At 41.9% G+C, this 22,319-nt stretch overlaps 1 protein-coding gene across 5 annotated transcripts in view; it reads left to right on the forward strand.

The window, feature by feature from the left end:
• CNTFR (ciliary neurotrophic factor receptor) overlaps positions 1-22,319 on the forward strand; it is a 440,906-nt gene that overhangs the window by 120,025 nt on the left and 298,562 nt on the right. The window contains exon 1 of one of the 5 annotated variants that reach the window (XM_075842675.1): positions 3,436-3,512. The exons of 3 other annotated variants lie outside the window; for them this stretch is intronic. The gene's annotated coding sequence lies outside the window, so the exon portion shown is untranslated. Of the gene's footprint in view, positions 1-3,435; positions 3,517-22,319 lie in introns of those variants that run through there. One more of the 5 variants, XM_075842680.1, reaches the window with a different exon arrangement.

Below are 22,319 nucleotides of genomic sequence, written 5' to 3' on the forward strand. Positions count from 1 at the left end.
CTCTCTGAGTACAGATAATGTAGTAGATGTTACCTGCAGTCCTATGTAACACCACAGATAACACAGTGATAACTCTCTGAGTACAGATAATGTAGTAAATGTTACCTGCAGTCCTATGTAACACCTCAGATAACACGGTGATAACTCTCTGAGTACAGATAATGTAGTAGATGTTACCTGCAGTCCTATGTAACACCACAGATAACACAGTGATAACTCTCTGAGTACAGATAATGTAGTAGTGTTACCTGCAGTCCTATGTAACACCACAGATAACACAGTGATAACTCTCCGAGTACAGATAATGTAGTAGATGTTACCTGCAGTCCTATGTAACACCACAGATAACACAGTGATAACTCTCTGAGTACAGATAATGTAGTAGATGTTACCTGCAGTCCTATGTAACACCACAGATAACACAGTGATAAATCTCTGAGTACAGATAATGTAGTAGCTGTTACCTGCAGTCCTATGTAACACCACAGATAACACAGTGATAACTCTCTGAGTACAGATAATGTAGTAGATGTTACCTGCAGTCCTATGTAACACTACAGATAACACATTGATAACTCTCCGACTACAGACAATGTAGTAGATGTTACCTGCAGTCCTATGTAACACCACAGATAACACAGTGATAACTCTCTGAGAACAGATAATGTAGTAGATGTTACCTGCAGTCCTATGTAACACCACAGATAACACAGTGATAACTCTCTGAGTACAGATAATGTAGTAGTGTTACCTGCAGTCCTATGTAACACCACAGATAACACAGTGATAACTCTCCGAGTACAGATAATGTAGTAGATGTTACCTGCAGTCCTATGTAACACCACAGATAACACAGTGATAACTCTCTGAGTACAGATAATGTAGTAGATGTTACCTGCAGTCCTATGTAACACCACAGATAACACAGTGATAAATCTCTGAGTACAGATAATGTAGTAGCTGTTACCTGCAGTCCTATGTAACACCACAGATAACACAGTGATAACTCTCTGAGTACAGATAATGTAGTAGATGTTACCTGCAGTCCTATGTAACACTACAGATAACACATTGATAACTCTCCGACTACAGACAATGTAGTAGATGTTACCTGCAGTTCTATGTAACACCACAGATAACACAGTGATAACTCTCTGAGTACAGATAATGTAGTAGATGTTACCTGCAGTCCTATGTAACACCACAGATAACACAGTGATAACTCTCTGAGTACAGATAATGTAGTAGATGTTACCTGCAGTCCTATGTAACACCACAGATAACACAGTGATAACTCTCTGAGTACAGATAATGTAGTAGATGTTACCTGCAGTCCTATGTAACACCACAGATAACACAGTGATAACTCTCTGAGTACAGATAATGTAGTAGCTGTTACCTGCAGTCCTATGTAACACCACAGATAACACAGTGATAACTCTCTGAGTACAGATAATGTAGTAGTGTTACCTGCAGTCCTATGTAACACCACAGATAACACACAGTGATAACTCTCTGAGTACAGATAATGTAGATGTTACCTGCAGTCCTATGTAACACCACAGATAACACACAGTGATAACTCTCTGAGTACAGATAATGTAGTAGATGTTACCTGCAGTCCTATGTAACACCACAGATAACACAGTGATAACTCTCTGAGTACAGATAATGTAGTAGATGTTACCTGCAGTCCTATGTAACACCACAGATAACACAGTGATAACTCTCTGAGTACAGATAATGTAGTAGATGTTACCTGCAGTCCTATGTAACACCACAGATAACACAGTGATAACTCTCTGAGTACAGATAATGTAGTAGATGTTACCTGCAGTCCTATGTAACACCACAGATAACACAGTGATAACTCTCTGAGTACAGATAATGTAGTAGCTGTTACCTGCAGTCCTATGTAACACCACAGATAACACAGTGATAACTCTCTGAGTACAGATAATGTAGTAGTGTTACCTGCAGTCCTATGTAACACCACAGATAACACACAGTGATAACTCTCTGAGTACAGATAATGTAGATGTTACCTGCAGTCCTATGTAACACCACAGATAACACACAGTGATAACTCTCTGAGTACAGATAATGTAGTAGATGTTACCTGCAGTCCTATGTAACACCACAGATAACACAGTGATAACTCTCTGAGTACAGATAATGTAGTAGATGTTACCTGCAGTCCTATGTAACACCACAGATAACACAGTGATAACTCTCTGAGTACAGATAATGTAGTAGATGTTACCTGCAGTCCTATGTAACACCACAGATAACACACAGTGATAACTCTCTGAGTACAGATAATGTAGTAGATGTTACCTGCAGTCCTATGTAACACCACAGATAACACAGTGATAACTCTCTGAGTACAGATAATGTAGTAGATGTTACCTGCAGTCCTATGTAACACTGCAGATAACACACAGTGATAACTCTCTGAGTACAGATAATGTAGTAGATGTTACCTGCAGTCCTATGTAACACCACAGATAACACAGTGATAACTCTCTGAGTACAGATAATGTAGTAGATGTTACCTGCAGTCCTATGTAACACCACAGATAACACACAGTGATAACTCTCTGATTACAGATAATGTAGTAGATGTTACCTGCAGTCCTATGTAACACCACAGATAACACACAGTGATAACTCTCTCAGTACAGATAATGTAGTAGATGTTACCTGCAGTCCTATGTAACACCACAGATAACACAGTGATAACTCTCTGAGTACAGATAATGTAGTAGATGTTACCTGCAGTCCTATGTAACACCACAGATAACAGTGATAACTCTCCGAGTACAGACAATGTAGTAGATGTTACCTGCAGTCCTATACAACACACAGTGATAACTCTCTGAGTACAGATAATGTAATAGATGTTACATGCAGTCCTATGTAACACCACAGATAACACAGTGATGACTCTCTGAGTACAGATAATGTAGTAGTGTTACATGCAGTCCTATGTAACACCACAGATAACACAGTGATGACTCTCTGAGTACAGATAATGTAGTAGATGTTACCTGCAGTCCTATGTAACCCTACATATAGCAGTGATAACTCTCACGGTGTATATAATTATATATAGGTTTTACTTGCAGTCCTATGTAACACTAGACTGTGATATCCTCATATGTTGAGCCAAGTAAGACCCTCAACTCTGCTACATCTGCACTCATGGTATTGTATGGCGTTGTTCTCAGGGATGTAGGAATGTTGGGCCGCTCTATTCATGGTGAGGAGCTGTCACCCGGGTACATTCCTCGCCCCTCCAGGACGGTCACATGCCTCTAATCTCCTTACACACTCATTTCCATTCAGATGGCCTATGAAAGAATTCATCAATCATGTTCAGGGAGCGGGGGATTAAAGGACGGGACTCTCTCATTTGCCTCCTCAGTCAGAGGCTCCCACCACGGGCACTAGGCTGTTGGAGTGGGCACAGACCCTCACACTCCCCGTACAGGACCGCACTGCGCTGAATTGTAAGTACGTATTTTTATGTTATGACTTTGAGATGATGTAGAACTACAAGTCCCGGCATGTCGTGCCACAACTGGGCATCCTGTAGTTCATATGTCATGGGGCTGCATGTCTACAAACCCCAACATGTCATGATAGAGAGAGATTACAAGCTCCAGCATCCATGGTATAGAGACTACAAACCCCAATATGTCATGATAATGAGACTACAACCCCCAACATGCCAGGGTAAAGATAGATGACAAGCCCCAGAAAGTCATGATAGAGAGAGATTACAAGCCCCAGCATGTCATGATAGAGAGAGATTACAAGCCCCAGCATGTCATGATAGAGAGAGATTACAAGCTCCAGCATCCATGGTATAGAGACTACAAACCCCAATATGTCATGATAATGAGAGACTACAAGCCCTAGCATGCCAATGTAAAGATAGATTACAAGCCCCAGAAAGTCATGGTAGATATATATTAGAAGCCCGATAATGTCATGGTTGAGAGACTACAAGCCCCAGCATGTTATGATAGAGATATGCTAGAAGCCCCAGCCTACCCTGGGAGAGAGTGACTACAAGCCCCAGCCTACACTGGGAGAGAGTGACTACAAGCCCCAGCCTACACTGGGAGAGAGTGACTACAAGCCCCAGCCTACCCTGGGAGAGAGTGACTACAAGCCCCAGCTTACCCAGGAAGAGAGTGACTACAAGCCCCAGCCTACCCAGGGAGAGAGTGACTACAAGCCCCAGCCTACCCTGGGAGAGAGTGACTACAAGCCCCAGCCTACCCTGGGAGAGAGTGACTACAAGCCCCAGCCTACCCTGGGAGAGAGTGACTACAAGCCCCAGCTTACCCAGGGAGAGAGTGACTACAAGCCCCAGCTTACCCAGGGAGAGAGTGACTACAAGCCCCAGCTTACCCAGGAAGAGAGTGACTACAAGCCCCATCTTACCCAGGGAGAGAGTGACTACAAGCCCCAGCCTACCCTGGGAGAGAGTGACTACAAGCCCCAGCCTACCCTGGGACAGAGTGACTACAAGCCCCAGCCTACCGTGGGAGAGAGTGACTACAAGCCCCAGCTTACCTAGGAAGAGAGTGACTACAAGCCCCAGTTTACCCAGGAAGAGAGTGACTACAAGCCCCAGCTTACCCAGGAAGAGAGTGACTACAAGCCCCAGCCTACCCAGGGAGAGAGTGACTACAAGCCCCAGCCTACCCTGGGAGAGAGTGACTACAAGCCCCAGCCTACCCTGGGAGAGAGTGACTACAAGCCCCAGCTTACCCAGGGAGAGAGTGACTACAAGCCCCAGCTTACCCAGGGAGAGAGTGACTACAAGCCCCAGCTTACCCAGGGAGAGAGTGACTACAAGCCCCATCTTACCCAGGGAGAGAGTGACTACAAGCCCCAGCCTACCCTGGGAGAGAGTGACTACAAGCCCCAGCCTACCCTGGGAGAGAGTGACTACAAGCCCCAGCTTACCCAGGAAGAGAGTGACTACAAGCCCCAGTTTACCCAGGAAGAGAGTGACTACAAGCCCCAGCTTACCCAGGGAGAGAGTGACTACAAGCCCCAGCTTACCCAGGGAGAGAGTGACTACAAGCCCCAGCCTACCCAGGGAGAGAGTGACTACAAGCCCCAGCTTACCCAGGAAGAGAGTGACTACAAGCCCCAGCTTACCCAGGGAGAGAGTGACTACAAGCCCCAGCTTACCCAGGGAGAGAGTGACTACAAGCCCCAGCTTACCCAGGAAGAGAGTGACTACAAGCCCCAGCATGATCTGACATCTTTGGTAAACCTACACTGTTGTATCAGGGAGATTCCCAACAAACGTTTGCTTCCTTTTTTGCATTTGTCGGGTTTTACGCTTCTCTGTGAAAGGCCAATAAAAGGAGCCGTTTGTCATCATACAGAGGAGCCACCACTGGTCCTAAGGAGACGCTTCTGAGGCTGCACAGAGGTCAGCTCCATCTGTACTGCCCCAGGAACCGCACCAGACTGTAACAGGAACAGAGTGAGACAGCCCTAGACAATGTTCTTCCACTGACTACTGAAGGTCCTGCTATCTCCATGGGTATGGACTCGGGGCCCCTCACATATTGAGTCTCTTGCAGTGCCCTTTTGCCCATAGTCAGGCCTGTAGGGTATCCTGTCATGTGTGCAAGGAACATACTGGACAGAAATGCCACCACCTGGTCAACTGAACTGATGAGGGGATCTCGGAGTTGGTTCATGACACGGGGCCCGCAGTCCTGGGACTATCAATGTGGGGCAGTGAACAGTGTTAAACCTTTGAGAGATAAACTCCCTCAAAATCTTGATGGGTCCACTTATAGACCAGGCTCGTCACCGTCCCACGAGGCTCCATCCTCTGGTTTCGTTGCAGGTTGTATTTCTGTTGGTTTTGCTGAGAAAGCAAATTGTAGGGGGGTGGGGTAATCATATCCGTCATCTGATAAGTGTATTGTCTTCTCTAAGCCGTGGACTCAGTCATGTAGTGATCACATTAATTATTGATACATTGTTACTGACTCAAAATCCAGTATAAGATGCGGCTCATGGAGAACAGGCATAAAGGGTTAATCAGAGAGTTCAGTAGTGTGGGTGATTGTGGGGTGGTAGTCAGCGTCCAAGAAATCGGGTGTCCCCCATTAACACTGTACAGGAACTCCTTCAACTTTGACTCTTTGGAAAACAAGAGGCGTCAAATTGTAGGACATAGAACAGGTAGTCAGTGATCATAGATTTGTGGGTTATGAGATCATGAATGGAGATGAGGGATCCGCTCGGTCCAGGATCCGGCTGCCATTAAAATACATTTGGGCGTTTGTTCGGCATTCTTCTAATCTAATCATTGCTGCTATGCTGTTCTGTGGGCCGGTGATCAGGTGGATTGGGAATATTGTTGTGTTGTGCGATGTTTTAGCTCTGTTTAGCCTCAGCCCATCTCCTCATGGGTGGTATGAGCCCCTGCTTGACTCCACCCCTGCTTGACTCCGCCCCTTATTCACTCCACCCCTGCTCAGATCCTGCTTTATTAGCAAATAATGGAGAAGGAAATTGGACTGAGGGTCACTCTAGTGATGTCTTCTACAGGGGATGGGAAGTTTTGAGGCTAAACAAGATCAGGTCGTTCTTCCTATGCAGGTTGGAGTGTACTAGTATGAACTATGTCCAGGTGGTGACCAAATTTAATATTTAGTTACAAGGGCCCCATCTTCTGTAGAGAGTCTACATCCCATACCGTTCTATCAGTGTAGGTCACAGCTATCATCCTGGAGCCCAGAGCAGGAGATAGATTTTTGCTGCTGATAATAGTCTAGACTGGATACATTGTAACGTATTTTCAGCTGTATGAGCTGGACTTGGCCTGGACGGGTTTTCAGCCTTCGAATGTAAATTTGAATATTTCCATTTATTGACATCAAGCAAAGATCTTAAAAATTGTGAGAAATTGAAGCACGAAGTATATTAGAAAGTTGCTAGACTACACTACCACAGTGACCGGGCACCTCCCAGTGCAGCAGCTTGGCCAATGCTGCCCCCTGTTGTCCCTCTGGTATCCAGAATTGACCCGAGTTGTGTCCTGAAGACGGTTCAGAGAAGCTCTTTCTTCCTGGACGGGTCATATATGGGCTTTCTGGAACACACACATCCATCAATCCTACATGACCAGGCGGGTAATTTATCACCCTGGCGAGGAGCCTGGGTAGTGGATGCCCATCAGACCCCCTCCCCCCCCCCCTGGCACCCCAGTCACTGATTTATACTGTATAAAAATTATATTAACCCACTAGGGGATCCCAATAGATTGTCATCAAGACCAAGAACAGGAGATGAACCTCCATATTACTCAAGAACATGTAATACAAAAATGACAAAATCCTCAGTTTATGAAGTCCTTGAGTTGTCCTTCTCTGTCATTGTTTTATCTGTTTCTGGGAAAGTTGGGTGACAACCAATGTTCAACTTTCACCGGATATGTCACCTGTAGTGGATGCTATAGCGTCCCCCAGCTATAGTGGATGATATAGGGTCCCTCAGCTGTAATGGATTCTATAGGGTCCTTCAGCTATAGTGTATGCTATAGCCCCTCCCTGTAGTTGATTCTATAGGGGTCCCATTTGATCATGGAGACTCCCCAATGCCTGCTCCTAGAAAGCCAAGTAACCTGCTGGACCTGTATGTATGTATATATGTATGTATGTATGTAGGTATGTATATACGTCTGTGTGCATGTAGGTATATGTGTATATCTATATGTGCCTTCTAATTAGTGGGTTTGGTCATTGCTCAGGGGGTCCAGTAAATAAGGATCAATGAAAAGTGCTTCAGCTTTAATAATTTTGCGTCTCAATTCTTCATTATTTTCAAGATCTCTGCTTACTGTCAGTGAATTAGTAATGAACGTTTGGAGGTACAGGTGAAAACCCATCCTGACCTAGTCTTTCTCAGGCTACTGAGGGGTTTGTTTTCATGTAACAATATAGACAGTCCTCCAAATCCAGCAGTACCACAAATCTCTCTCCTGTCCTGGACTGTAGACTGACAGCTCTTACATCACTGTGTATTTACCTTATGATTTTGCTGCAGTGTTTCCCTGATAACAGTAGAGCTGCATTTTGCATTGGCATCACTCTCAGCTCCTGTGAACATACCCTAATAATGGGGTCTGCAGGTAGTGGTACAGTGGTTGGTAGAATTGTGGCAGTGGTGACGCGGTAGTGGTAAATGTATGGTGGCAGTGGTAAAGGGGTATAGGTACTCCTGTAGTGGTAATGGAGTGGTACTGTGGCGGTGATATTGTAATACCAGTAACAACATGATGGAGGTAATATGGTAGTGGTACTTTGGCAGTACAACATTTAAATGGTACTGTGGCAGTGGTAACATGGTATTGGTACTCTTGTGGTGGTAGTGGTAATGTGGTGATACTGTGGCAGTGGTACTGTGATACTAGTAACATGACGGCGGTAATGTGATGTTTGTAATGAGGCGGTGCTACTTTATGAACTGCTACAGTGGTAATGGCTGTGTTCCAGTAGTACTGCGGCAGTGGTAACTTGGTGGTGTGACTGTGGCGGTGGTACTGTGGTATCGGTAACATGATAGTGGTACTGTGGCTTTGCTACAATGAAGTGGTACAGTACCAGTGGCGAAGTGGTACAGTACCAGTGGCGAAGTGGTACAGTACCAGTGGCGAAGTGGTACAGTACCAGTGGCAATATGGTAGTGGTACTGTGGCAGTTTTAACATGGTGTTACTATGGCAGTGGTAATGGGGTGGAGATACTGTGGCAGTGGTAACAATGTAGCCTGGTAGTGGTATGTTGGTGGTGGTAGTGGTACTATGAAGTGGTACAGTGGTGGATGTGGTGATAGTGTTGCTGTGGTAAGGTGGTGGTACTATGGCTGTAAAACTATGGAGTGGTACTGTGGTAGTGGTAGCGGGACAGCGGTAAGGTGGTGTACTATGGCAATAATACTATGGAGTAGTAATGTGGTGGTGGTAGTGTGACAGTCGTATTGTGGTAGTGTAGTAGTGGTGTGGTAGTGGTACTGTGGCAGTAATACTATGGAGTAACAGTGGTAAGGTGGTGGTGGTACTTTGGCAGTAATACTATGAGTGACAGTGGTAAGGTGGTGGTGGTACTGTGGCAGTAATACTATTGAGTGACAGTGGTAAGGGGGTGGTGTACTGTGGCAGTAATACTATGGAGTGACAGTGATAAGGTGGTGGTGGTGGTGGTACTGTTGCAGTAATACTATGGAGTGACAGTGGTAAGGTTGTGGTGGTACTGTGGCAGTAATACTATGGAGTGACAGTGGTAAGGTTATGGTGGTACTGTGGCAGTAATACTATGGAGTGACAGTGATAAGGTGGTGGTGGTGGTGGTGGTACTGTGGCAGTAATACTATGAAGTGACAGTGGTAAGGTGGTGGTGGTACTGTGGCAATAATACTATGGAGTGACAGTGGTAAGGTGGTGGTGGTACTGTGGCAGTAATACTATGGAGTGACAGTGGTAAGGTGGTGGTGGTACTTTGGCAGTAATACTATGAGTGACAGTGGTAAGGTGGTGGTGGTACTGTGGCAGTAATACTATTGAGTGACAGTGGTAAGGGGGTGGTGTACTGTGGCAGTAATACTATGGAGTGACAGTGATAAGGTGGTGGTGGTGGTGGTACTGTTGCAGTAATACTATGGAGTGACAGTGGTAAGGTTGTGGTGGTACTGTGGCAGTAATACTATGGAGTGACAGTGATAAGGTGGTGGTGGTACTGTGGCAATAATACTATGGAGTGACAGTGGTAAGGTGGTAGTGGTACTTTGGCAGTAATACTATGGAGTGACAGTGATAAGGTGGTGGTGGTGGTGGTACTGTTGCAGTAATACTATGGAGTGACAGTGGTAAGGTTATGGTGGTACTGTGGCAGTAATACTATGGAGTGACAGTGATAAGGTGGTGGTGGTGGTGGTGGTACTGTGGCAGTAATACTATGAAGTGACAGTGGTAAGGTGGTGGTGGTACTGTGGCAATAATACTATGGAGTGACAGTGGTAAGGTGGTGGTGGTACTGTGGCAGTAATACTATGGAGTGACAGTGGTAAGGTGATAGTGGTACTTTGGCAGTAATACTATGGAGTAACAGTGATAAGGTGGTGGTGGTGGTGGTACTGTTGCAGTAATACTATGGAGTGACAGTGGTAAGGTTGTGGTGGTACTGTGGCAGTAATACTATGGAGTGACAGTGGTAAGGTGGTGGTGGTGGTACTGTAGCAGTAATACTATTGAGTGACAGTGGTAAGGTGGTGGTGGTACTGTGGCAGTAATACTATGAAGTGACAGTGGTAAGGTGGTGGTGGTACTGTGGCAGTAATACTATGAAGTGACAGTGGTAAAGTGGTGGTGGTACTGTGGCAGTAATAATATGAAGTGACAGTGGTAAGGTGGTGGGGGTACTGTGGCAGTAATACTATGGAGTGACAGTGGTAAGGTGGTGGTGGTACTGTGGCAGTAATACTATGGAGTGACAGTGGTAAGGTGGTGGTGGTACTTTGGCAGTAATACTATGAGTGACAGTGATAAGGTGGTGGTGGTGGTACTGTGGCAGTAATACTATTGAGTGACAGTGGTAATGGGGTGGTGTACTGTGGCAGTAATACTATGGAGTGACAGTGGTAAGGTGGTGGTGGTGGTACTGTGGCAGTAATACTATGGAGTGACAGTAGTAAGGTGATGGTGGTACTTTTGGCAGTAATACTATGGAGTGACAGTGGTAAGGTGGTGGGGGTACTGTGGCAGTAATACTATGGAGTGACAGTGATAAGTTGGTGGTGGTACTGTGGCAGTAATACTATGGAGTGACAGTGGTAAGGTGGTGGTGGTACTGTGGCAATAATACTATGGAGTGACAGTGGTAAGGTGGTGGTGGTACTTTGGCGGTAATACTATGGAGTGACAGTGGTAAGGTGGTGGCGGTACTGTGGCAGTAATACTATGGAGTGACAGTGGTATGGTGATGGTGGTACTTTGGCAGTAATACTATGGAGTGACAGTGATAAGGTGGTGGTGGTGGTACTGTGGCAGGAATACTATTGAGTGACAGTGGTAAGGGGGTGGTGGTACTGTGGCAGTAATACTATGGAGTGACAGTGATAAGGTGGTGGTAGTACTGTGGCAGTAATACTATGGAGTGACAGTGGTAAGGTGGTGGTGGTGCTGTGGCAGTAATACTATGGAGTGGCAGTGGTAGGGTGGTGGTGGTACTGTGGCAGTAATACTATGGAGTGACAGTGGTAAGGTGGTGGTGGTGGTACTGTGGCAGTAATACTATTGAGTGACAGTGGTAAGGTGGTGGTGGTACTGTGGCAGTAATACTATGAAGTGACAGTTGTAAGGTGGTGGTGGTACTGTGACAGTAATACTATGAAGTGACAGTGGTAAGGTGGTGGGGGTACTGTGGCAGTAATACTATGGAGTGACAGTGGTAAGGTGGTGGTGGTACTGTGGCAGTAATACTATGGAGTGACAGTGGTAAGGTGGTGGTGGTACTTTGGCAGTAATACTATGAGTGACAGTGATAAGGTGGTGGTGGTGGTACTGTGGCAATAATACTATGGAGTGGCAGTGGTAAGGGGGTGGTGTACTGTGGCATTAATACTATGGAGTGACAGTGGTAAGGTGGTGGTGGTACTGTGGCAGTAATACTATGGAGTGACAGTGGTAAGGTGATGGTGGTACTTTTGGCAGTAATACTATGGAGTGACAGTGGTAAGGTGGTGGTGGTACTGTGGCAGTAATACTATGGAGTGACAGTGGTAAGGTTGTGGTGGTACTGTGGCAATAATACTATGGAGTGACAGTGGTAAGGTGGCAGTGGTACTTTGGCAGTAATACTATGGAGTTACAGTGGTAAGGTGGTGGCGGTACTGTGGCAGTAATACTATGGAGTGACAGTGGTATGGTGGTGGTGGTAATTTGGCAGTAATACTATGGAGTGACAGTGATAAGGTGGTGGTGGTGGTACTGTGGCAGTAACACTATTGAATGACAGTGGTAAGGGGGTGGTGGTACTGTGGCAGTAATACTATGGAGTGACAGTGATAAGACAAATAAAAACAGAGCAGAAGAACAATGCAACGAGGACGCTGGATAAACGGTAAAAATGTATTATGTGGAGGCCAAATTAATTGAAATCTTTAAAAATTCATTTGTAGTAATCAGTCTGTTTCTCCCCCGGTGCGCGTCCTGCCAAACAGATTAATTAGTGATGTGAAGCGTGGAAATAATATCATCTAAGAGAAGAGAATTAATAGGGAAGCTCGTAAGGAAGCGGCAGAGTGCGACTCGTCCGCCAGCCGCCAACACCTGAGAACAGAGTGTCACCGGAGCGAGACGCAGTCACAGGACAGTGCGGTCATCACCCCATGTGACGCCACACAGGACAAATATGTGTTAATAGTCCACTAATCGACGCCAGAATAGCCCCAAAAACTGTTTTTTATCCAGAATTACCCAGTGGGACTATTTTCTTGTTGCGTCCATAGGCTGATCTGAAGATGAAGGGGATATTGGGTCTTCCCTGTCCTGTTTCCTTTTTGTGCTCCCCCTTAATTCATATAAAAGGATTCCGCTAAAAACAAGCAGAAAACAAAAATAGTGTTTGGCAGCCACATTGCTTGGAAATAGCGAAACGCGTTAGATCAAAGTCATATAAACAGAATGAGAGGGAATGGAGGCCATAAGCTGCCAAGGAAAACAGAGCCGTCTGTGTATCACATACCGGGGGAGTCTAAACAATGGGAGTGGGATGAGCTCTGTATGGGGCGACGCGTTTCACAGGCTGAAAGTAACAGTCTTTTAGCACACACAAGCCGGGGTATATGTAACCTAGAGGCAGCAGAGGCCCCTGTTATGGAGCCTGTGGGTAAGTCACCCCAACTCACTCTTACCAATGGGAGGCGGTAAACTGCGACAGGAACCCCATTACCTTAGAGGGGTCGTAAGACCCGAGGAGTAAACTAGTACAGGTCCGACTCAGACCGTGGATAGGGGTAGGGGGTCCCATTGGTATTTTTCTATGAGTCCCATCTTACTTCTGCACTTTTGGTCCTTAGACACAGCCCAACCTCTTTGGGGTCACTGTCCCTTTTTCAGACCCAAATCCATCTGTCAATCTTTCTCAATTTGTCCCTCTGTTTGTGGCTTTGTGATGTTAATAGTCGCTGGATGGGGTCTTGTTTAGGACACAGCGGTATTTGTATTCGGAGGCAAATAAGGGCAAATAGCCTGTGGTGTCCCTGTATGGAGACGAGACCTGACCCCCCCACCCCACCCCAACCACAGGCACCACATCATTCCTCAATGTATATAGAGCAGGGTCGGGCAAATACAGAGCACAGATGCTGTGAGGAAACCCCGACATCTGGAGGAGACGTATAAGACCGGCGTCCCGACACGGGTAAGATACAAGTCGTCCGCCGCTAATGTGTGCGACTTTCCTAATATAAGACTGCTGCGGCCGAGCACCATTTTATTTTTACTTCTATGGCACACAAGTTCCAAATTGCTCCTAAATTCATCCTACATCTGATAGTCCGGAAAGGCTAATAATCCGGCGCTTGCTTCCACGACAGAACTGCGTGGGAATCTTGATTTAGGATTAGAGAACAAATTCGGATTTAGCAAATCCAGAAACGAAAAAGGGAAATGTTATCAACATTTCTATGTCTGTCCGATAGTCCAGAATATGTAATAATCCGGCAAAAATAATAACGTCTCTGTCTGATATGCGCGTTACGGTCGTCTTCCACGGTCCATATTACAGCCGCATCATCCGGACTACAGGGTCTTCTCTTCTTGTCTTGTGAAATTCCACGTTATATTATAGTTCTGTGCCGGATTATCAGACTTTCTGGATCATAGGATGCCGGAGTAAAGGATTCCTGGACCATTTCGTTTTAGCCTCCGCATTTCGCTCATCCTGTGGTTTTGCGCAGTGATTGTCAGATGTGATTGGTCCCAGAGCTGCTGGATGTTACATTATATTGTATTACAGGCCAGGCTGGATGTGAATGGTCAGTAAGGGTAGTCTGGGGGGGGGGGGGGGTCATTGACTTCATCTTTGGCTTTGTTTGCAGGAGCCCGTCAGGTATGGGGCTGGCATGTAGCTGTTATCTGCCGGGTATAAAGTCTCAGTGTGTGGGCATTGTTCTCCAGGAATGCCTTCACTTCACATGGTAACGAGTGGCACAGGAGGGTCCGCTGCTCACATCTGATGGTCGTGATCCCACCCAGGACCCCATAGTTCACAGCATGGTGGTAATCACAGGGTTAATAATAGATCATGGATTAATCACATAGCTCTGCTCAGCCTGAGCCTCCTAGGTTATGAATAGAATGACAGAACTGCAGTGAAGACTGACACAAAGCCAGAGAGAGGTAGCCCGGGTATGTGGGAAGCTGGACGTCACCTGTTCTCCATGTCGGATAGTTATAGGACGACAGAGGTCACATACGGTTTCTCTTCGCAGGCTTTTCACCGCGGCGCTCCTTACATTTCCTTCCAGACACAGATAAGAAGATTCAGGCGTTTTAGCGAGAATATTGTTGTATGTAAATGATGTCAGCGTGGCTTCTCGGAAGTCTTATTACAGCGCAGTCACGTCTCCTTGGCCAGAATATATTAGCATACATTACGTGGCGATGGCGAGCGGCCCGGCTCGTTTACCTCCTGCACATCGTGTGATTAGCACAGGCAGGTTGTAGAGGTGACAGCGGGGAGATGAGTCCAGGGGGGGCACTGTCCCCCAGCTTCATATAAGAAGCGGCCGTCACACTCCACTGGGTACGGAGAGTTCATCTCCGCTCATTAACCCTTTAGGACACAGGATATGTGTCTAGTGGGGGCTTATCCCCCAGCAGACTCTTTACTGCCGATATGTCGCCCAATACAGGCGTTCTGTGCCGACGCTAGGGCCTTATGGGCAAATTCAGGGCCTGTCACGGGGACTTTACAGGGTGCGGAGCCCTTAAGAGATTTCTCTCAGGATGGTCTGGGGTGAAGGGGCTTTGGATTCTACAACCCAGCCCCCGCTTCTGGAAGAGCCATATCTAGCAAGCGAGCCCTGGGTGACTCTTGGGTGGCAACCTTGGCAGACACAAGGGCACAGAGGTCACACTCTTGTCCTTGACCCTTGCAAGTTCTTAGAGCGGGCTAGATGGCATCCTTGTTCACTTTTTTGTTTTTAGATTTTAAAGAAAATCCTGTTGAGAAAATTTGCTGTACAATGCAGACCCTAGACCTGTGATCAGTATACAATGCAGACCCCAGACCTGTGATCAGTATACAATGCAGACCCCAGACCTGTGATCAGTATACAATGCAGACCCCAGACCTGTGATCAGTATACAATGCAGACCCCAGACCTGTGATCCATATACAATGCAGACCCTAGACCTGTGATCAGTATACAATGCAGACTCCAGACCTGTGATCAGTATACAATGCAGACCCTAGACCTGTGATCAGTATACAATGCAGACCCCAGTCCTGTGATCAGTATACAATGCAGACCCCAGACCTGTGATCAGTATACAATTCAGACCCCAGACCTGTGATCAGTATACAATGCAGACCCCAGACCTGTGATCAGTATACAATGCAGACCCCAGACCTGTGATCAGTATATAATGCAGACCCCCAGACCTGTGATCAGTATACAATGCAGACCCCAGACCTGTGATCAGTATACAATGCAGACCCCAGACCTGTGATCAGTATACAATTCAGACCCCAGACCTGTGATCAGTATACAATGCAGACCCCAGACCTGTGATCAGTATACAATGCAGACCCCAGACCTGTGATCAGTATATAATGCAGACCCCCAGACCTGTGATCAGTATACAATGCAGACCCCAGACCTGTGATCAGTATATAATGCAGACCCCAGACCTGTGATTGATTAGTATACAATGCAGAGGTCATTTGTCTATATAGACCCCAGTCCTGGTGATTTTTGAGTGCGTGCCTTACCCATTAGTCCTTCCATATTATAGAACATTTTCTGAGGTTTTGGGAACATTGCGACCTTCCGGAACAGTCCAGGATGAGATGTTATATATCTGGACAGGACTTGTAGACATATCTGAGATGGTTCACGGCAGGATTAAGAATGGTTTCCTCTCTTTATGGCTTCTCAGGCTTTCCCTGACACTGATCTATTTCCTGGGCTAATGGCGCTTCCTTCATGTCGGAGGAGACCAAGATTACTCCTAATGTCCAGAGAGGGCGGCCATTACCGCTGACCGCCAGGATGAAGGAGATGTATCACATGATACCGCCATGATTCACCCCAGGGGGGGGGGGATACTGTCCTTTATAGCTCAAGAGCCATTATGGTGTGAGCGTGACATCAGTGCCGGATTATTGTACTGGAGCTGGATTATCTGATGATCAATAACAGATCAATGAACTCATGGAGGAAGCGTCTACACAGGATCGGCAAATCTCACGATCATCCATTATAGCGACAATAATCTCTCCGCCACAGTACGGAGAAAAAAGAATATTCACGTCATCACATGTCATTATAAAAGCTGCAAGAGCCACTGAAAGTGAATAACCAAATAAGCTTTTCTTGTACAGAGCTCCAAATCCCCTGCTTCACAAATCCATAGTTATATGAAAACATTCTCCCTGCCACCACTAGGGGGAGCTCACTGCAGACAGGTTTATACAGCTTCTATTGAAGTCACTAATAACATATTATACAGTAAGATCCTAAACTCCCCCTAAGGGTGGCTGGAGGCAAGAACAATGTTATCATTTACCTTTATGGGTGTGAGAGGAATTTAATGAAACAATTGATTGATTAATTTCTTATGATGTCTTTTAGAGGTTGGAGCTCCGATACACAGAATTATGGACTTATTTAGGTGAAAAACAAAGTAGAACACGGTATTTAAGCCAAATATTGAAACTCTCCCTGTTCTTATCCTTATTTCTGTGCAAACGGACAGTATTATAGTAGTTATATTCTTGTATATAGGAGCAGTATTATAGTAGTTATTTTCTTGTGTTTCGGGGGCAGTTATATAGTAGTTATATTCTTGTATATAGGAGCAGTATTATAGTAGTTATATTCTTGTACATAAGGACAGTATTATAGTAGTTATATTCTTGTATATAGGAGCAGTATTATAGTAGTTATATTCTTGTACATAGGAGCAGTATTATAGTAGTTATATTCTTGTACATAGGAGCAGTATTATAGTAGTTATATTCTTGTACATAGGGGGCAGTATTATAGTAGTTATATTCTTGTATATAGGAGCAGTATTATAGTAGTAATATTCTTGTATATAGGAGTAGTATTATAGTAGTAATAGTCTTGTACATAGGGGCAGTATTATAGTAGTTATATTCTTGTATATAAGGGGCAGTATTATAGTACTTATATTATTGTACATAGGAGGCAGTATTATAGTAGTTATATTCTTGTATATAGGGGGCAGTATTATAGTTGTTATAAAATTGTATATAGGAGCAGTATTATAGTAGTTATATTCTTGTACATAGGGGATCAGTATTATAGTAGTTATTTACTTGTATATAGGGGTAGTATTATAGTAGTTATATTCTTGTATATAGGGTCAGTATTATAGTAGTTATATTCTTGTATATAGGAGCAGTATTATAGTAGTTATATTCTTGTATATAGGGGCAGTATTATAGTAGTTATATTCTTGTATATAGGGGCAGTATTATAGTAGTTATATTCTTGTATATAGGAGCAGTATTATAGTAGTTATATTCTTGTATATAGGAGCAGTATTATAGTAGTTATATTCTTGTATATAGGAGCAGTATTATAGTAGTTATATTCTTGTATATAGGGGGCAGTATTATAGTAGTTATATTCTTGTATATAGGAGCAGTATTATAGTAGTTATATTCTTGTATATAGGGGCAGTATTATAGTAGTTATATTCTTGTACATAGGAGCAGTATTATAGTAGTTATATTCTTGTACATAGGAGCAGTATTATAGTAGTTATATTCTTGTATATAGGAGCAGTGTTATAGTAGTTATATTCTTGTATATAAGAGCAGTATTATAGTAGTTATATTCTTGTATATAGGGGGCAGTATTATAGTAGTTATATTCTTGTATATAGGGACAGTATTATAGTAGTTATATTCTTGTACATAGGGGACAGTATTATAGTAGTTATATTCTTGTATATAGGGACAGTATTATAGTAGTTATATTCGTGTGTTTCGGGGGCAGCATTATAGTAGTTATATTCTTGTATATAGGAGGCAGTATTATAGTAGAATATAACTACTATAATACTGCTCCTGTATACAAGAATATAACTACTATAATACTGCTCCTGTATACAAGAATATAACTACTATAATGCTGCCCCCGAAACACACGAATATAACTACTATATTCTTGTATATAGGGACAGTATTATAGTAGTTATATTCGTGTGTTTCGGGGGCAGCATTATAGTAGTTATATTCTTGTATATAGGAGGCAGTATTATAGTAGTTATATTCTTGTATACAGGAGCAGTATTATAGTAGTTATATTCTTGTATACAGGAGCAGTATTATACTAGTTATATTCTTGTATATAGGGAGCAGTATTATAGTAGTTATCTTCTTGTATATAGGAGGCAGTATTATAGTAGTTATATTCTTGTATATAGGGGGCAGTATTATAGTAGTAATATTCTTGTATATAGGGGCAGTATTATAGCAGTTATATTCTTGTATATAGGAGCAGTATTATAGTAGTTATATTCTTGTACATAGGGGGCAGTATTATAGTAGTTATATTCTTGTATATGGGAGCAGTATTATAGTAGTTATATTCTTGTATATAGGAGCAGTATTATAGTAGTTATATTCTTGTACATAGGGGGCAGTATTATAATAGTTATATTCTTGTATATAGTGGGCAGTATTATAGTAGTTATGTTCTTGTACATAGGAGCAGTATTATAGTAGTTATATTCTTGTATACAGGAGCAGTATTATAGTAGTTATAATCTTGTATATAGGGGCAGTATTATAGTAGTTATATTCTTGTATATAGGGGGCAGTATTATAGTAGTTATATTCTTGTATATAGGAGTATTATTATAGTAGTTATATTCTTGTATATAGGGGGCAATATTATAGTAGTTATATTCTTGTATATATTGGGCAGTATTACAGTAGTTATATTCTTGTACATAGGGGACAGTATTATAGTAGTTATATTCTTGTATATAGGGGGCAGTATTATAGTAGTTATATACTTGTATATAGGGAGCAGTAATATAGTAGTTGTATTCTTGCATATAGGGGCAGTATTATAGTAGTTATATTCTTGTACACAGGGGGCAATATTATAGTAGTTATATTTTTGTATATAGGAGGCAGTATTATAGTTATATTCTTGTATAGGGGCAGTATTATAGTAGTTATATTCTTGTACATAAGGGGCAGTATTATAGTAGTCATATTCTTGTATATAGGAGCAGTATTATAGTAGTTATATTCTTGTATATAGAGGGCAGTATTATAGTAGTTATATTCTTGTATATAGGGGCAGTATTATAGTTGTTATATTCTTGTATATAGGGGCAGTATTATAGTAGTTATATTCTTGTACATAGGGAGCAGTTTTATAGTTGTTATATTCTTGTACATAGGGGCAGTATTATAGTAGTTATATTCTTGTACATAGGAGCAGTATTATAGTAGTTATATTCTTGTATACAGGAGCAGTATTATAGTCGTTATATTCTTGTATATAGGGGCAGTATTATAGTAGTTATATTCTTGTATATAGGGGGCATTATTATAGTAGTTATATTCTTGTACATAGGAGAAGTATTATAGTCGTTATATTCTTGTATATAAGAGCAGTATTATAGTAGTTATATTCTTGTATATAGGGGGCAGTATTATAGTAGTTATATTCTTGTATATAGGGACAGTATTATAGTAGTTATATTCTTGTACATAGGGGACAGTATTATAGTAGTTATATTCTTGTATATAGGGACAGTATTATAGTAGTTATATTCGTGTGTTTCGGGGGCAGCATTATAGTAGTTATATTCTTGTATATAGGGGGCAGTATTATAGTAGTAATATTCTTGTATATAGGGGCAGTATTATAGCAGTTATATTCTTGTATATAGGAGCAGTATTATAGTAGTTATATTCTTGTACATAGAGGGCAGTATTATAGTAGTTATATTCTTGTATATGGGAGCAGTATTATAGTAGTTATATTCTTGTATATAGGAGCAGTATTATAGTAGTTATATTCTTGTACATAGGGGGCAGTATTATAATAGTTATATTCTTGTATATAGTGGGCAGTATTATAGTAGTTATGTTCTTGTACATAGGAGCAGTATTATAGTAGTTATATTCTTGTATACAGGAGCAGTATTATAGTAGTTATAATCTTGTATATAGGGGCAGTATTATAGTAGTTATATTCTTGTATATAGGGGGCAGTATTATAGTAGTTATATTCTTGTATATAGGAGGGAGTATTATAGTAGTTATATTCTTGTACATAGGAGAAGTATTATAGTCGTTATATTCTTGTATATAGGAGTATTATTATAGTAGTTATATTCTTGTATATAGGGGGCAATATTATAGTAGTTATATTCTTGTATATATTGGGCAGTATTACAGTAGTTATATTCTTGTACATAGGGGACAGTATTATAGTAGTTATATTCTTGTATATAGGGGGCAGTATTATAGTAGTTATATACTTGTATATAGGGAGCAGTAATATAGTAGTTGTATTCTTGCATATAGGGGCAGTATTATAGTAGTTATATTCTTGTACACAGGGGGCAATATTATAGTAGTTATATTTTTGTATATAGGAGGCAGTATTATAGTTATATTCTTGTATATAGGGGCAGTATTATAGTAGTTATATTCTTGTACATAAGGGGCAGTATTATAGTAGTCATATTCTTGTATATAGGAGCAGTATTATAGTAGTTATATTCTTGTATATAGAGGGCAGTATTATAGTAGTTATATTCTTGTATATAGGGGCAGTATTATAGTTGTTATATTCTTGTATATAGGGGCAGTATTATAGTAGTTATATTCTTGTATATAGAGGCAGTATTATAGTAGTTATATTCTTGTATATAAGGGGCAGTATTATAGTACTTATATTATTGTACATAGGAGGCAGTATTATAGTAGTTATATTCTTGTATATAGGAGCAGTATTATAGTTGTTATAAAATTGTATATAGGAGCAGTATTATAGTAGTTATATTCTTGTACATAGGGGATCAGTATTATAGTAGTTATTTACTTGTATATAGGGGTAGTATTATAGTAGTTATATTCTTGTATATAGGGTCAGTATTATAGTAGTTATATTCTTGTATATAGGAGCAGTATTATAGTAGTTATATTCTTGTATATAGGGGCAGTATTATAGTAGTTATATTCTTGTATATAGGGGCAGTATTATAGTTGTTATATTCTTGTACATAGAGGGCAGTATTATAGTAGTTATATTCTTGTATATAGGGGCGGTATTATAGTAGTTATATTCTTGTATATAGAAGCCGTATTATAGTAGTTATATTCTTGTACATAGGGGGCAGTATTATAGTTGTTATATTCTTGTATATAGGGGCAGTATTATAGTAGTTATATTCTTGTATATAGAGGCAGTATTATAGTAGTTATATTCTTGTATATAAGGGGCAGTATTATAGTACTTATATTATTGTACATAGGAGGCAGTATTATAGTAGTTATATTCTTGTATATAGGAGCAGTATTATAGTTGTTATAAAATTGTATATAGGAGCAGTATTATAGTAGTTATATTCTTGTACATAGGGGATCAGTATTATAGTAGTTATTTACTTGTATATAGGGGTAGTATTATAGTAGTTATATTCTTGTATATAGGGTCAGTATTATAGTAGTTATATTCTTGTATATAGGAGCAGTATTATAGTAGTTATATTCTTGTATATAGGGGCAGTATTATAGTAGTTATATTCTTGTATATAGGGGCAGTATTATAGTTGTTATATTCTTGTACATAGAGGGCAGTATTATAGTAGTTATATTCTTGTATATAGGGGCGGTATTATAGTAGTTATATTCTTGTATATAGAAGCCGTATTATAGTAGTTATATTCTTGTACATAGGGGGCAGTATTATAGTAGTTATATTCTTGTATATAGGAGCAGTATTATAGTAGTTATATTCTTCTATATAGGGGCAGTATTATAGTAG

Source organism: Rhinoderma darwinii, chromosome 1 (genome assembly GCF_050947455.1).
Source record: "Rhinoderma darwinii isolate aRhiDar2 chromosome 1, aRhiDar2.hap1, whole genome shotgun sequence".
Lineage (NCBI taxonomy): Eukaryota > Metazoa > Chordata > Amphibia > Anura > Rhinodermatidae > Rhinoderma > Rhinoderma darwinii.